The sequence below is a fragment of the Chiloscyllium punctatum genome, chromosome 13, assembly GCF_047496795.1.
Source record: "Chiloscyllium punctatum isolate Juve2018m chromosome 13, sChiPun1.3, whole genome shotgun sequence".
NCBI classification, from domain to species: Eukaryota; Metazoa; Chordata; class Chondrichthyes; order Orectolobiformes; family Hemiscylliidae; genus Chiloscyllium; species Chiloscyllium punctatum.
The window spans coordinates 23,213,914-23,230,152 of record NC_092751.1 but is presented as its reverse complement, the minus strand read 5'-3'; positions in this window follow the sequence as shown (position 1 = coordinate 23,230,152).

Sequence of the window (16,239 nt, the reverse complement as noted above, 5' to 3'; positions counted from 1 at the left end):
CGTCCCTGGTCTCTCTCTTTGACCCTCCGGTCTCTCCTGCCCCCAGTCTCTCTCGCCGCCCTCGCTTCTCTTGTCCCAGGTCTCTCTCTTTTCCCCCGGAGTCTCTCTTGTCAACCCCTCACTCTCTTACCGCCCCCGGTATCTCTCAACCCCAGTCTCTCTCTTTGCCCCCCCTGGTCTCTCGCACACCCGGTCTCTCTCATCCCCCGGTATTTCTCGCCCCCGGTCTCTCTCTTTGCCCCCCCGGTCTCTATCACCCCCAGTCTCTCTCTTTGCGCCCCCCCCGATCTCTCTCGCCCCCGGTCTCTCTCACCCCCAGTCTCTCTCGCACCCAGTCTCTCTCTTTGCACCCCCCGGTCTCTCTCGCCCCTGGTCTCTCTCTTTGACCCCCCCGGTCTCTCTCGCCCCTGGTCTCTCTTACCGCCCCCAGTTTCCCTCGCCCTCAGTCTCTCTTGCCCCAAGTCTCTCTCTACCCCCCCCCGGTCTCTCTCGCCCCCAGTCTCTCTCGCCCCCAGTCTCTCTCGCACCCCCCCGGTCTCTCTCGCCCCCAGTCTCTCTCGCACCCCCCCAGTCTCTCTCGCACCCCCCGGTCTCTATCGCCCCCCCCCTGGTCTCTCTCGCCCCCGGTCTCTCTCGCTGCCCCCAGTCTCTCTCGACCCCGGTCTCTCTCTTTGCCCCCCTGGTCTCTCTCGACCCCGGTCTCTCTCTTTGCCCCCCTGGTCTCTCTCGCCCCCGGTCTCTCTCTTTGACCCCTGGTCTCTCTCGCTGCCCCCGGTCTCTCTCGTCCCTGGTCTCTCTCTTTGACCCTCCGGTCTCTCCTGCCCCCAGTCTCTCTCGCCGCCCTCGCTTCTCTTGTCCCAGGTCTCTCTCTTTTCCCCCCGAGTCTCTCTTGTCAACCCCTCACTCTCTTTCCGCTCCCGGTATCTCTCAACCCCGGTCTCTCTCTTTGCCCCCCCGGGTCTCTCTCTTTGCCCCCCCTGGTCTCTCGTACCCCCGGTCTCTCTTATCCCCCGGTATTTCTCGCTCCCGGTCTCTGTCTTTGTCCCCCCCCGGTCTCTCTCACCCCCAGTCTCTCTCTTTGCACACCCCCAAACTCTCTCGCCCCCGGTCTCTCTCACCCCCGGTCTCTCTCACCCCCGGTCTCTCTCGCCACCGCTCTCTCTCGCCCCCGGTCTCTCTCGCTCCCGGTCTCTCTCACCCCCGGTCTCTCTCTCGTCCCCGGTCTCTCTCACCCCCGGACTCTCTCTCACTCCGGGTCTCTCTCTCGCCCCCGGTCTCTCTCGCTCCCGGTCTCTCTCGCCCCCGGTCTCTCTCGCCCCCGGTCTCTCTCTCGCCCCCGGTCTCTCTCGCTCCCGGTCTCTCTCGCCCCCGATCTCTCTCGCACCCGGTCTCTCTCGCCCCCGGTCTCTCTCGCCCCCGGTCTCTCTCACCCCCGGTCTCTCTCTCACCCCCGGTCTCTCTCGCCCCCGGTCTCTGTCGCCCCCGGTCTCTCTCGCCCCCGGTCTCTCTCACCCCGATCACTCTTTGGCCCCCGGTCTCCCTCGCCCCCGGTCTCTCTCTCGCCCCTGGTCTCTCTCACCCCCAGTCTCTCTCTCGCCCCCCGTCTCTCTCTCGCCCCCAGTCTCTCTCTTGCCACCCCGGTCTCTCGCTCACCCCGGTCTCTCTCTCGCCCCTGGTCTCTCTCGCTCCCGGTCTCTCTCACCCCCGCTCTCTCACCCCTGGCCTCTCTCGTCCCCAGTCTCTCTCACCCCCAGTCTCTCTCTCGCCCCCCATCTCTCTCTCGCCCCCGGTCTCTCTCTTGCCACCCCGGTCTCTCGCTCACCCCGGTCTCTCTCTCGCCCCTGGTCTCTCTCGCTCCCGGTCTCTCTCACCCCCGCTCTCTCACCCCTGGCCTCTCTCGTCCCCAGTCTCTATCACCCCCAGTCTCTCTCTCACCCCACGTGCTCTCTCGCCCCCTGTCTCTCTCTTGCCACCCCGGTCTCTCTCTCGCCCCCGGTCTCTCTCGCTCCCGGTCTCTCTCGCCCCCGATCTCTATCGCACCCGGTCTCTCTCGCCCCCGGTCTCTCTCGCCCCCGGTCTCTCTCACCCCCGGTCTCTCTCTCACCCCCGGTCTCTCTCGCCCCCGGTCTCTCTCGCCCCCGGTCTCTCTCGCCCCCGGTCTCTCTCACCCCGGTCTCTCTCTCGCCCCCGGTCTCTCTCGCCCCCGGTCTCTCTCGCCCCCGGTCTCTCTTGCTCCCGGTCTCTCTCACCCCCGGTCTCTCTCGCCCCCTGGTCTCTCTCGCTCCCGGTCTCTGTCACCCCGGTCTCTCTCGCCCCTGGTCTCTCTCACCCCCAGTCTCTCTCTCGCCCCCCGTCTCTCTCTCGCCCCTGGTCTCTCTCACCCCCAGTCTCTCTCTCGCCCCCCGTCTCTCTCTCGCCCCCAGTCTCTCTCTTGCCACCCCGGTCTCTCTCTCACCCCGGTCTCTCTCTCGCCCCTGGTCTCTCTCGCTCCCGGTCTCTCTCACCCCCGCTCTCTCACCCCTGGCCTCTCTCGTCCCCAGTCTCTATCACCCCCAGTCTCTCTCTCACCCCGCGTCTCTCTCTCGCCCCCGGTCTCTCTCTTGCCACCCCGGTCTCTCTCTTGTCACCCCGGTCTCTCGCTCACTCCCGGTCTCTCTCACCCCCGGTCTCTCGCTCACTCCCGGTCTCTCTCACCCCTGGTCTCTCTCGCCCCCGGTCTCTCTCTCTCACCCCCAGTCTCTCTCTTGCCATCACGGTCTTTCTCACCCCCGGTCTCATTCGCCCCCGGTCTCTCTCGCTCCCGGTCTCTCTCACCCCCGGCCTCTCTCGTCCCCAGTCTCTCTCATCCCCAGTCTCTCTCACCTCCGGTCTCTCACACCCCCGGTCTCTCGCACCCCTAGTCTCTCTCGACCCCGGTCTCTCTCTTTGCCCCCCTGGTCTCTCTCGCCCCCGGTCTCTCTCTTTGACCCCTGGTCTCTCTCCCTGCCCCCGGTCTCTCTCGTCCCTGGTCTCTCTCTTTGACCCTCCGGTCTCTCCTGCCCCCAGTCTCTCTCGCCGCCCTCGCTTCTCTTGTCCCAGGTCTCTCTCTTTTGCACCCGAGTCTCTCTTGTCAACCCCTCACTCTCTTTCCGCCCCCGGTATCTCTCAACCCTGGTCTCTCTCTTTGCCCCCCCCCGGTCTCTCTCTTTGCCCCCCCTGGTCTCTCGCACCCCCGGTCTCTCTCATCCCCCGGTATTTCTCGCCCCCGGTCTCTCTCTTTGCCCCCTCCGGTCTCTCTTACCCCCAGTCTCTCTCTTTGCACCCCCCCCGATCTCTCTCGCCCCCGGTCTCTCTCACCCCAGGTCTCTCTCACCCCCGGTCTCTCTCGCCACCGCTCTCTCTCATCCCCAGTCTCTCTCACCCCCGGTCTCTTTCGCTCCCGGTCTCTCTCACCCCCGGTCTCTCTCTCGTCCCCGGTCTCTCTCACCCCCGGTCTCTCTCTCACTCAGGGTCTCTCTCTCGCCCCCGGTCTCTCTCGCTCCCGGTCTCTCTCGCCCCCGGTCTCTCTCGCCCCCGGTCTCTCTCTCGCCCCCGGTCTCTCTCACTCCCGGTCTCTCTCGCCCCCGGTCTCTCTCGCCCCCGGTCTCTCTCGCCCCCGGTCTCTCTCACCCCGGTCTCTCTCTCGCCCCCGGACTCTCTCGCCCCCGGTCTCTCTCGCCCCCGGTCTCTCTCGCTCCCGGTCTCTCTCACCCCCGGTCTCTCTCGCCCCCGGTCTCTCTCGCTCCCGGTCTCTCTCACCCCCGGTCTCTCTCGCCCCTGGTCTCCCTCACCCCCAGTCTCTCTCTCGCCCCCCGTCTCTCTCTCGCCCCCGGTCTCTCTCTTGCCACCCCGGTCTCTCTCTCACCCCGGTCTCTCTCGCCCCTGGTCTCTCTCGCTCCCGGTCTCTCTCACCCCCGCTCTCTCACCCCTGGCCTCTCTCGTCCCCAGTCTCTATCACCCCCAGTCTCTCTCTCACCCCCCGTCTCTCTCTCGCCCCGGTCTCTCTCTTGCCACCCCGGTCTCTCTCTTGTCACCCCGGTCTCTCGCTCACTTCCGGTCTCTCTCATCCCCGGTCTCTCGCTCACTCCCGGTCTCTCTCACCCCTGGTCTCTCTCGCCCCCGGTCTCTCTCTCTCTCACCCCCAGTCTCTCTCTCGCTCCCGGTCTTTCTCACCCCCGGTCTCTCTCACCCCCGGTCTCTCTCTCACTCAGGGTCTCTCTCTCGCCCCCGGTCTCTCTCGCTCCCGGTCTCTCTCACCCCCGGTCTCTCTCGCCCCCGGTCTCTCTCTCGCCCCCGATCTCTCTCGCTCCAGGTCTCTCTCGCCCCCGGTCTCTCTCGCCCCCGGTCTCTCTCGCTCCCGGTCTCTCTCACCCCGGTCTCTCTCTCGTCCCCGGTCTCTCTCGCCCCCGGTCTCTCTCGCCCCCGGTCTCTCTCGCTCCCGGTCTCTCTCACCCCGGTCTCTCTCGCCCCCGGTCTCTCGCTCCCGGTCTCTCTCACCCCCGGTCTCTCTCGCCCCTGGTCTCTCTCACCCCCAGTCTCTCTCTCGCCCCCCGTCTCTCTCTCGCCCCCGGTCTCTCTCTTGCCACCCCGGTCTCTCTCTCACCCCGGTCTCTCTCGCCCCTGGTCTCTCTCGCTCCCGGTCTCTCTCACCCCCGCTCTCTCACCCCTGGCCTCTCTCGTCCCCAGTCTCTATCACCCCCAGTCTCTCTCTCACCACCCGTCTCTCTCTCGCCCCGGTCTCTCTCTTGCCACCCCGGTCTCTCTCTTGTCACCCCGGTCTCTCGCTCACTCCCGGTCTCTCTCATCCCCGGTCTCTCGCTCACTCCCGGTCTCTCTCACCCCTGGTCTCTCTCGCCCCCGGTCTCTCTCTCTCTCACCCCCAGTGTCTCTCTCGCTCCCGGTCTTTCTCACCCCCGGTCTCTCTCGCCCCCGGTCTCTCTCGCTCCCGGTCTCTCTCACACCCGGCCTCTCTCGTCCCCAGTCTCTCTCATCCCTAGTCTCTCTCACCCCCGGTCTCTCGCACCCCCGGTCTCTCGCACCCCTAGTCTGTCTCAACCCCGGTCTCTCTCGTGCCCAGTCTCTCTCACCACCTGTCACTCTCGCTCCCGGTCTCTCTCGCCCCTGGTCTCTCTCGCTCCCGGTCTCTCTCACCCCTGCTCTCTCTCGCCCCCGGTCTATCTCGCTCCAGGTCTCACTCACCCCCGGCCTCTCTCGTCCCCAGTCTCTCGCGTCCCGAGTCTCTCTCACCCCCGGTCTCTCGCACCCCCGGTCTCTCGCACCCCTAGTCTCTCTCACCCCCGGTCTCTCTCGTCCCCAGTCTCTCTCACCCCCGGTCTCTCTCACCCCCGGTCTCTCTCGCCCCCTGTCTCTCTCGCCTTCGGCCTCTCTCGTCCCCAGTCTCTCTCACCCGCAGTCTCTCTCGCCCCCGGTCTCTCTCTTGCCACCCCGGTCTCTCTCTCACCCCGGTCTCTCTCTCGCCCCCGGTCTCTCTCACCCCCGGTCTCTCTCGCCCCCGGCCTCTCTCGCCCCTGGTCTCTTTCGCCCCCGGTCTCTCTCGCCCCCCAATCTCTCTCATCCCCAGTCTCTCTCGCCCCCGGTCACTCTCTTTGCCCCCCCCCAGTCTCTCTCGCCCCCGGTCTCTCTCTTTGCCCCCCACCTCTGATCTCTCTCACCCCTGGTCTCTCTCTTTGCCCCCCCGATCTCTCTCACACCCGGTCTCTCTCACCCCCGGTCTCTCTCGCCCCCGGTCTCTCTCTTTGCCCCCCACCTCCGATCTCTCTCGTCCCCGGTCTCTCTCTTTGCCCCCCCCCCGGTCTCTCTCGCCCCCGGTCTCTCTCTTTGCCCCCCACCTCCGATCTCTCTCGGCCCTTGTCACTTTCTTTGCCCTCCCCGGTCTCTCTCGTCCCCGGTCTCTCTCTTTGCCCCACCCAGTCTCTCTCGTCCCCGGTCTCTCTCGTCCCCGGTCTCTCTCGCCCCCGGTCTCTCTCGCCCCTGGTCACTTTCTTTGCCCCACCCCCGGTCTCTCTCGCCCCGGGTCTCTCTCTTTGCCGCCAACCTCCGATCTCTCTCGCCCCCGGTCTCTCTCTTTGACCCCCCCGGTCTCTCTTGCCCCCGAACTCTCTCTTTGCCCCCCACCTCCGATCTCTATCGCCCCCGGTCTCTTTCTTTGCCCCCCCCAGTCTCTCTCACCCCCGGTCTCACTCTTTGGCCCCACCTCCGATCTCTCTCGCCCCCGGTCTCTCTCTTTGCCCCCCCCAGTCTCTCTCGCCCCCGGTCTCTCTCTTTGCCCCCCACCTCCGATCTCTCTCGCCCCTGGTCACTTTCTTTGCCCTCCCCGGTCTCTCTCACCCCCGGTCTCTCTCTTTGAGCCCCCCCAGTCTCTCTCGTCCCCGGTCTCTCTCGTCCCCGGTCTCTCTCTCTGCCCCTCCACAGTCTCTCTCATCCCCGGTCTCTCTTGTCCCCGGTCTCTCTCATCCCCGGTCTCTCTCGTCCCCGGTCTCTCTCTCGCCCCCAGTCTCTCTCGCCACTGGTCACTTTCTTTGCCCTCCCCGGTCTCTCCCGTCCCCGGTCTCTCTCGTCCCCGTTCTCTCTCGTCCCCGGTCTCTCTCTCTGCCCCCCCACAGTCTCTCTCGTCCCCGGTCTCTCTTGTCCCCGGTCTCTCTCGTCCCCGTTCTCTCTCGTCACCGGTCTCTCTCTCGCCCCCGGTCTCTCTCGCCCCTGGTCACTTTCTTTGCCCCCCCCCCGGTCTCTATCGCCCCCGGTCTCTCTTGCCGGCCCCAGGATCTCTCGACCACGGTCGCTCTCTTGGCCCCCACCAGTCTCTCTCAACCCCGCTCTCTCGCACCCCCAGTCTCTCTCACCCCCGGTCTCTCTCGCCCCCGGTGTCTCTTGCCACCCCAGTCTCTCTCTTTGCGCCCCCGGTCTCTCTCTTTGCCCCACCGGTCTCTCTCTTCACCCCCGCCCGATCTCTCTCGCCCCCGGTCTCTCTCTTTGCCCCCCGGTCACTCTCGCCCCCGGTCTCTCTCTTCGCCCCCCATGATCTCTCTCGCCCCCGGTCTCTCTCTTTGCCCCCCCGGTCTCTCTTGCCTCGGTCTCTCTCTTTGCCCCCCCCGATCTCTCTCGCCCCTGGTCTCTCTCTTTGCCCCCCCGGTCTCTCTCTTTGCCCCCCGGTCTCTCTGGCACCCCCTATCTCTCTCGCCCCTGGTCTCTCTCTTTGCCCCCCTGGTCTCTCTCTTTGCCCTCCGGGTCTCTCTTGCCCCTGGTCTCTCTCTTTGCCGCCCCGATCTCTCTCGCCCCCGGTCTCGCTCGCCCCTGGTCTCTCTCGCTGCCCCCCGGTCTCTCTTGCACCGAGCCTTTCTCGTCGCCCCCTGTCTCTCTCGGCCCCGGCCTCTCTCGCCTCCAATCTCTCTCTTTGCCCCCTTGGTCTCTCTTGCCCCCGGTCTCTCTCTTTGCCCACCACCCCAGTCTCTCTCACCCCCGGTCTCTCTCTTTGCCCCCCCGGTCTCTCTTGCCCCCGATCTCTCTCTTTGCCCCCCACGGTCTCTCAAACCCCCGGTCTCTCTCTTTGCCCCCCCCGGTCTCTCTCGCCCCTGGTCTCTCTCTTGCGCCTGGTCTCTCTCTTTGCCACCCCCCCCCAGTCTCTCTAACCCCCAGTCTCTCTTGCCGCCCCCAGTCTCTCTCGCCGCCCCCGTTCTCTCTCACCCCCGGTCTCTCTCTTGGTCCCCCCCCCCGGTCTCTCTCACCCCCGGTCTCTCTCTTTGCCACCCTGGTCTCTCTCTTTGCCCCCCGGGTCTCTCTTGCCCCTGGTCTCTCTCTTTGCCCCCCCGATCTCTCTCGCCCCCGGTCTCGCTCGCCCCTGGTCTCTCTCGCTGCCCCCCGGTCTCTCTTGCACCGAGCCTTTCTCGTCGCCCCCTGTCTCTCTCGGCCCCGGCCTCTCTCGCCTCCAATCTCTCTCTTTGCCCCCTTGGTCTCTCTTGCCCCCGGTCTCTCTCTTTGCCCACCACCCCAGTCTCTCTCACCCCCGGTCTCTCTCTTTGCCCCCCCGGTCTCTCTTGCCCCCGATCTCTCTCTTTGCCCCCCGCGGTCTCTCAAACACCCGGTCTCTCTCTTTGCCCCCCCCGGTCTCTCTCGCCCCTGGTCTCTCTCTTGCGCCTGGTCTCTCTCTTTGCCACCCCCCCAGTCTCTCTAACCCCAGTCTCTCTTGCCGCCCCCAGTCTCTCTCGCCGCCCCCGTTCTCTCTCACCCCCGGTCTCTCTCTTTGTCCCCCCCCCCGGACTCTCTCGCCCCTGGTTTCTCTCTTTGCCCCCCCGGTCTCTCTCGCACCCCCCGGTCTCTCTCACCCCTGGTCTCTCTCTTTCCCCCCCCCGGTCTCTCTCGCCCCTGGTCTCTCTCGCCCCCGGTCTCTATCGCCCCCGGTTTCTCTCACCGCACCCAGTCTCTCTCGCCCCGGTTTCTCTCGCCCCCGGTCTCTCTCGCTCCCGGTCTCTCTCACCCCCGGTCTCTCTCGCCCCTGGTCTCTCTCACCCCCAGTCTCTCTCTCGCCCCCCGTCTCTCTCTCGCCCCCGGTCTCTCTCTTGCCACCCCGGTCTCTCTCTCACCCCGGTCTCTCTCGCCCCTGGTCTCTCTCGCTCCCGGTCTCTCTCACCCCCGCTCTCTCACCCCTGGCCTCTCTCGTCCCCAGTCTCTATCACCCCCAGTCTCTCTCTCACCCCCCGTCTCTCTCTCGCCCCGGTCTCTCTCTTGCCACCCCGGTCTCTCTCTTGTCACCCCGGTCTCTCGCTCACTCCCGGTCTCTCTCATCCCCGGTCTCTCGCTCACTCCCGGTCTCTCTCACCCCTGGTCTCTCTCGCCCCCGGTCTCTCTCTCTCTCACCCCCAGTCTCTCTCTCGCTCCCGGTCTTTCTCACCCCCGGTCTCTCTCGCCCCCGGTCTCTCTCGCTCCCGGTCTCTCTCACACCCGGCCTCTCTCGTCCCCAGTCTCTCTCATCCCTAGTCTCTCTCACCCCCGGTCTCTCGCACCCCCGGTCTCTCGCACCCCTAGTCTGTCTCAACCCCGGTCTCTCTCGTGCCCAGTCTCTCTCACCACCTGTCACTCTCGCTCCCGGTCTCTCTCGCCCCTGGTCTCTCTCGCTCCCGGTCTCTCTCACCCCTGCTCTCTCTCGCCCCCGGTCTATCTCGCTCCAGGTCTCACTCACCCAGGCCTCTCTCGTCCCCAGTCTCTCGCGTCCCGAGTCTCTCTCACCCCCGGTCTCTCGCACCCCCGGTCTCTCGCACCCCTAGTCTCTCTCACCCCCGGTCTCTCTCGTCCCCAGTCTCTCTCACCCCCGGTCTCTCTCACCCCCGGTCTCTCTCGCCCCCTGTCTCTCTCGCCTTCGGCCTCTCTCGTCCCCAGTCTCTCTCACCCGCAGTCTCTCTCGCCCCCGGTCTCTCTCACCCCCGGTCTCTCTCGCCCCCGGCCTCTCTCGCCCCTGGTCTCTTTCGCCCCCGGTCTCTCTCGCCCCCCAATCTCTCTCATCCCCAGTCTCTCTCGCCCCCGGTCACTCTCTTTGCCCCCCCCCAGTCTCTCTCGCCCCCGGTCTCTCTCTTTGCCCCCCACCTCTGATCTCTCTCACCCCTGGTCTCTCTCTTTGCTCCCCCCAGTCTCTCTCACACCCGGTCTCTCTCACCCCCGGTCGCTCTCGCCCCCGGTCTCTCTCTTTGCCCCCCACCTCCGATCTCTCTCGTCCCCGGTCTCTCTCTTTGCCCCCCCCCCGGTCTCTCTCGCCCCCGGTCTCTCTCTTTGCCCCCCACCTCCGATCTCTCTCGGCCCTGGTCACTTTCTTTGCCCTCCCCGGTCTCTCTCGTCCCCGGTCTCTCTCTTTGCCCCACCCAGTCTCTCTCGTCCCCGGTCTCTCTCGTCCCCGGTCTCTCTCGCCCCCGGTCTCTCTCGCCCCTGGTTACTTTCTTTGCCCCACCCCCGGTCTCTCTCGCCCCGGGTCTCTCTCTTTGCCGCCAACCTCCGATCTCTCTCGCCCCCGGTCTCTCTCTTTGACCCCCCCGGTCTCTCTTGCCCCCGAACTCTCTCTTTGCCCCCCACCTCCGATCTCTATCGCCCCCGGTCTCTCTCTTTGCCCCCCCCAGTCTCTCTCACCCCCGGTCTCACTCTTTGGCCCCACCTCCGATCTCTCTCGCCCCCGGTCTCTCTCTTTGCCCCCCCCAGTCTCTCTCGCCCCCGGTCTCTCTCTTTGCCCCCCACCTCCGATCTCTCTCGCCCCTGGTCACTTTCTTTGCCCTCCCCGGTCTCTCTCACCCCCGGTCTCTCTCTTTGAGCCCCCCCAGTCTCTCTCGTCCCCGGTCTCTCTCGTCCCCGGTCTCTCTCTCTGCCCCTCCACAGTCTCTCTCATCCCCGGTCTCTCTTGTCCCCGGTCTCTCTCATCCCCGGTCTCTCTCGTCCCCGGTCTCTCTCTCGCCCCCAGTCTCTCTCGCCACTGGTCACTTTCTTTGCCCTCCCCGGTCTCTCCCGTCCCCGGTCTCTCTCGTCCCCGTTCTCTCTCGTCCCCGGTCTCTCTCTCTGCCCCCCCACAGTCTCTCTCGTCCCCGGTCTCTCTTGTCCCCGGTCTCTCTCGTCCCCGTTCTCTCTCGTCACCGGTCTCTCTCTCGCCCCCGGTCTCTCTCGCCCCTGGTCACTTTCTTTGCCCCCCCCCGGTCTCTATCGCCCCCGGTCTCTCTTGCCGGCCCCAGGATCTCTCGACCACGGTCGCTCTCTTGGCCCCCACCAGTCTCTCTCAACCCCGCTCTCTCGCACCCCCAGTCTCTCTCACCCCCGGTCTCTCTCGCCCCCGGTGTCTCTTGCCACCCCAGTCTCTCTCTTTGCGCCCCCGGTCTCTCTCTTTGCCCCACCGGTCTCTCTCTTCACCCCCGCCCGATCTCTCTCGCCCCCGGTCTCTCTCTTTGCCCCCCGGTCACTCTCGCCCCCGGTCTCTCTCTTCGCCCCCCATGATCTCTCTCGCCCCCGGTCTCTCTCTTTGCCCCCCCGGTCTCTCTTGCCTCGGTCTCTCTCTTTGCCCCCCCCGATCTCTCTCGCCCCTGGTCTCTCTCTTTGCCCCCCCGGTCTCTCTCTTTGCCCCCCGGTCTCTCTGGCACCCCCTATCTCTCTCGCCCCTGGTCTCTCTCTTTGCCCCCCTGGTCTCTCTCTTTGCCCCCCGGGTCTCTCTTGCCCCTGGTCTCTCTCTTTGCCGCCCCGATCTCTCTCGCCCCCGGTCTCGCTCGCCCCTGGTCTCTCTCGCTGCCCCCCGGTCTCTCTTGCACCGAGCCTTTCTCGTCGCCCCCTGTCTCTCTCGGCCCCGGCCTCTCTCGCCTCCAATCTCTCTCTTTGCCCCCTTGGTCTCTCTTGCCCCCGGTCTCTCTCTTTGCCCACCACCCCAGTCTCTCTCACCCCCGGTCTCTCTCTTTGCCCCCCCGGTCTCTCTTGCCCCCGATCTCTCTCTTTGCCCCCCACGGTCTCTCAAACCCCCGGTCTCTCTCTTTGCCACCCCCGGTCTCTCTCGCCCCTGGTCTCTCTCTTGCGCCTGGTCTCTCTCTTTGCCACCCCCCCCCAGTCTCTCTAACCCCCAGTCTCTCTTGCCGCCCCCAGTCTCTCTCGCCGCCCCCGTTCTCTCTCACCCCCGGTCTCTCTCTTGGTCCCCCCCCCCGGTCTCTCTCACCCCCGGTCTCTCTCTTTGCCACCCTGGTCTCTCTCTTTGCCCCCCGGGTCTCTCTTGCCCCTGGTCTCTCTCTTTGCCCCCCCGATCTCTCTCGCCCCCGGTCTCGCTCGCCCCTGGTCTCTCTCGCTGCCCCCCGGTCTCTCTTGCACCGAGCCTTTCTCGTCGCCCCCTGTCTCTCTCGGCCCCGGCCTCTCTCGCCTCCAATCTCTCTCTTTGCCCCCTTGGTCTCTCTTGCCCCCGGTCTCTCTCTTTGCCCACCACCCCAGTCTCTCTCACCCCCGGTCTCTCTCTTTGCCCCCCCGGTCTCTCTTGCCCCCGATCTCTCTCTTTGCCCCCCGCGGTCTCTCAAACACCCGGTCTCTCTCTTTGCCCCCCCCGGTCTCTCTCGCCCCTGGTCTCTCTCTTGCGCCTGGTCTCTCTCTTTGCCACCCCCCCCAGTCTCTCTAACCCCCAGTCTCTCTTGCCGCCCCCAGTCTCTCTCGCCGCCCCCGTTCTCTCTCACCCCCGGTCTCTCTCTTTGTCCCCCCCCCCGGACTCTCTCGCCCCTGGTTTCTCTCTTTGCCCCCCCGGTCTCTCTCGCACCCCCCGGTCTCTCTCACCCCTGGTCTCTCTCTTTGCCCCCCCCGGTCTCTCTCGCCCCTGGTCTCTCTCGCCCCCGGTCTCTATCGCCCCCGGTTTCTCTCACCGCACCCAGTCTCTCTCGCCCCCAGTCTCTCTCACCCCCAGTTTCTCTCGCACCCAGTCTCTCTCGCACCCCCCCGGTCTCTATCGCGCCCCCCTGGTCTCTCTCACCCCCGGTCTCTCTCTTTGCCCCCCTGGTCTCTCTCGCCCCCAGTCTCTCTCTTTGCACCCCCCGTTCTCTCTCGCCCCTGGTCTCTCTCTTTGCCCCCCCAGTCTCTCTCGCCCCTGGTCTCTCTCGCCCCTGGTCTCTATCACCCCCGGTCTCTATCGCCCCCGGTTTCTCTCACCGCACCCAGTCTCTCTCGCCCCCAGTCTCTCTCGCACCCCACCCGGTCTCTCTCGCCCCCAGTCTCTCTCGCACCCACCCAGTCTCTTTCGCCCCCAGTCTCTCTCGCACACCCCCGGTCTCTCTCGCCCCCCAGTCTCTCTCGCACCCCCCCGGTCTCTCTCTTTGCCTCCCGGTCTCTCTGGCACCCCCTATCTCTCTCGCCCCTGGTCTCTCTCTTTGCCCCCCTGGTCTCTCTCTTTGCCCCCCGGGTCTCTCTTGCCCCTGGTCTCTCTCTTTGCCCCCCCCGGTCTCTCTCGCCCCTGGTCTCTCTCTTGCGCCTGGTCTCTCTCTTTGCCACCCCCCCCCCAGTCTCTCTAACCCCCAGTCTCTCTTGCCGCCCCCAGTCTCTCTCGCCGCCCCCGGTCTCTCTCGCCCCCAGTCTCTCTCGCACCCACCCAGTCTCTTTCGCCCCCAGTCTCTCTCGCACACCCCCGGTCTCTCTCGCCCCCCAGTCTCTCTCGCACCCCCCCGGTCTCTCTCTTTGCCCCCCGGTCTCTCTGGCACCCCCTATCTCTCTCGCCCCTGGTCTCTCTCTTTGCCCCCCCGGTCTCTCTCGCACCACCCGGTCTCTCTCACCCCTGGTCTCTCTCTTTGCCCCCCCCCCGGTCTCTCTCGCCCCTGGCCTCTCTCTTGCGCCTGGTCTCTCTCTTTGCCACCCCCCCCCAGTCTCTCTAACCCCCAGTCTCTCTTGCCGCCCCCAGTCTCTCTCGCCGCCCCCGTTCTCTCTCACCCCCGGTCTCTCTCGCACCCCCCGGTCTCTCTCACCCCTGGTCTCTCTCTTTGCCCCCCCCGGTCTCTCTCGCCCCTGGTCTCTCTCGCCCCCGGTCTCTATCGCCCCCGGTTTCTCTCACCGCACCCAGTCTCTCTCGCCCCCAGTCTCTCTCACCCCCAGTTTCTCTCGCACCCAGTCTCTCTCGCACCCCCCCGGTCTCTATCGCGCCCCCCTGGTCTCTCTCACCCCCGGTCTCTCTCTTTGCCCCCCTGGTCTCTCTCGCCCCCAGTCTCTCTCTTTGCACCCCCCGTTCTCTCTCGCCCCTGGTCTCTCTCTTTGCCCCCCCAGTCTCTCTCGCCCCTGGTCTCTCTCGCCCCTGGTCTCTATCACCGCCCCCAGTCTCTCTCGCACCCCCCCGGTCTCTTTCGCCCCCAGTCTCTCTCGCCCCCAGTCTCTCTCGCACCCCACCCGGTCTCTCTCGCCCCCAGTCTCTCTCGCACCCACCCAGTCTCTTTCGCCCCCAGTCTCTCTCGCCCCCAGTCTCTCTCGCACACCCCCGGTCTCTCTCGCCCCCAGTCTCTCTCGCACCCCCCCGGTCTCTCTCTTTGCCCCCCGGTCTCTCTGGCACCCCCTATCTCTCTCGCCCCTGGTCTCTCTCTTTGCCCCCCTGGTCTCTCTCTTTGCCCCCCGGGTCGCTCTTGCCCCTGGTCTCTCTCTTTGCCCCCCCCGGTCTCTCTCGCCCCTGGTCTCTCTCTTGCGCCTGGTCTCTCTCTTTGCCACCCCCCCCAGTCTCTCTAACCCCCAGACTCTCTTGCCGCCCCCAGTCTCTCTCGCCGCCCCCGTTCTCTCTCACCCCCGATCTCTCTCTTTGTCCCCCCCCCCGGACTCTCTCGCCCCTGGTCTCTCTGTTTGCCCCCCCGGTCTCTCTCGCACCACCCGGTCTCTCTCACCCCTGGTCTCTCTCTTGGCCCCCCCTGTCTCTCTCGCCCCTGGTCTCTCTCGCCCCCGGTCTCTATCGCCCCCGGTTTCTCTCACCGCACCCAGTCTCTCTCGCCCCCAGTCTCTCTCACCCCCAGTTTCTCTCGCACCCAGTCTCTCTCGCACCCCCCCCCGTTCTCTATCGCCACCCCTGGTCTCTCTCACCCCCGGTCTCTCTCTTTGCCCCCCTGGTCTCTCTCGCCCCCAGTCTCTCTCTTTGCCCCCCCAGTCTCTCTAGCCCCTGGTCTCTATCACCCCCCCCAGTCTCTCTCGCCCTCAGTCTCTCTCGCACCCCCACGGTCTCTTTCGCCCCCAGTCTCTCTCGCCCCCAGTCTCTCTCGCACCCCCCCGGTCTCTCTCGCCCCCAGTCTCTCTCGCACCCCCCCAGTCTCTCTCGCACCCCCCGGTCTCTCTCTCGCCCCCGGTCTTTCTCGCTGCCCCCGGTCTCTCTCGCCCCCGGTCTCTCTCTTTGACCCCTGGTCTCTCTCGCTGCCCCCGGTCTCTCTCGCTCCCGGTCTCTCTCGCCCCTGGTCTCTCTCACCCCCAGTCTCTCTCTCGCCCCCCGTCTCTCTCTCGCCCCCGGTCTCTCTCTTGCCACCCCGGTCTCTCTCTCACCCTGGTCTCTCGCGTCCCGGGTCTCTCTCGCTCCCGGTCTCTCTCACCCCCGATCTCTCACCCCTGGCCTCTCTCGTCCCCAGTCTCTATCACCCCCAGTCTCTCTCTCGTCCCCCGTCTCTCTCTCGCCCCCGGTCTCTCTCTTGCCACCCCGGTCTCACTCTCACCCCGGTCTCTCTCTTGTCACCCCGGTCTCTCGCTCACTCCCGGTCTCTCTCACCCCCGGTCTCTCTCGCCCCCGGTCTCTCTCTCTCACCCCCAGTCTCTCTCTTGCCACCCCAGTCTTTCTCACCCCCGATCTCTCTCGCCCGCACTCTCTCTCGCTCCCGGTCTCTCTCACCCCCGGCCTCTCTCGTCCCCAGTCTCTCTCGTCCCCAGTCTCTCTCACCCCCGGTCTCTCACACCCCCGGTCTCTCGCACCCCTAGTCTCTCTCAACCCCGGTCTCTCTCGTGCCCAGTCTCTCTCACCCCCGGTCTCTCTCGCTCCCAGTCTCTCTCACCCCCGGTCTCTTTCGCACCCGGTCTCTCTCGCTCCCGGTCTCTCTCACCCCCGGCCTCTCTCGTCCCCAGTGTCTCTCGTCCCCAGTCTCTCTCACCCCCGGTCTTTGGCACCCCTGGTCTCTCGCACCCCTAGTCTCTCTCACCCCCGGTCTCTCTCGTCCCCAGTCTCTCTCACCCCCGGTCTCTCGCACCCCCCCGGTCTCTATCGACCCCCCCGGTCTCTCTCACCCCCGGTCTCTCTCTTTGCCCCCGTGGTCTCTCTCGCCCCCAGTCTCTCTCTTTGCACCCCCCGGTCTCTAACGCCCCTGGTCTCTCTCTTTGCCCCCCCGGTCTCTCTCGCCCCCGGTCTCTCTCGCCCCTGGTCTCTCTCGCCCCTGGTCTCTCTCACCGCCCCCAGTCTCTCTCGCCCTCAGTCTCTCTCGCCCCCAGTCTCTCTCGCACCCCCCCGGTCTCTCTCGCCCCCAGTTTCTCTCGCACCCCCCCGGTGTCTTTCGCCCCCAGTCTCTCTCGCACCCAGTCTCTCTCGCACCCCCCCGGTCTCTCTCGCCCCCAGTCTCTCTCGCACCCCCCCAGTCTCTCTCGCATCCGGTCTCTCTCGCCGCCCCTGGTCTCTCTCACCCACGGTCTCTCTCGCTGCCCCCAGTCTCTCTCTTTACCCCGGTCTCTCTCTGTGCCCCCCTGGTCTCTCTCGACCCCGGTCTCTCTCTTTGCCCCCCTGGTCTCTCT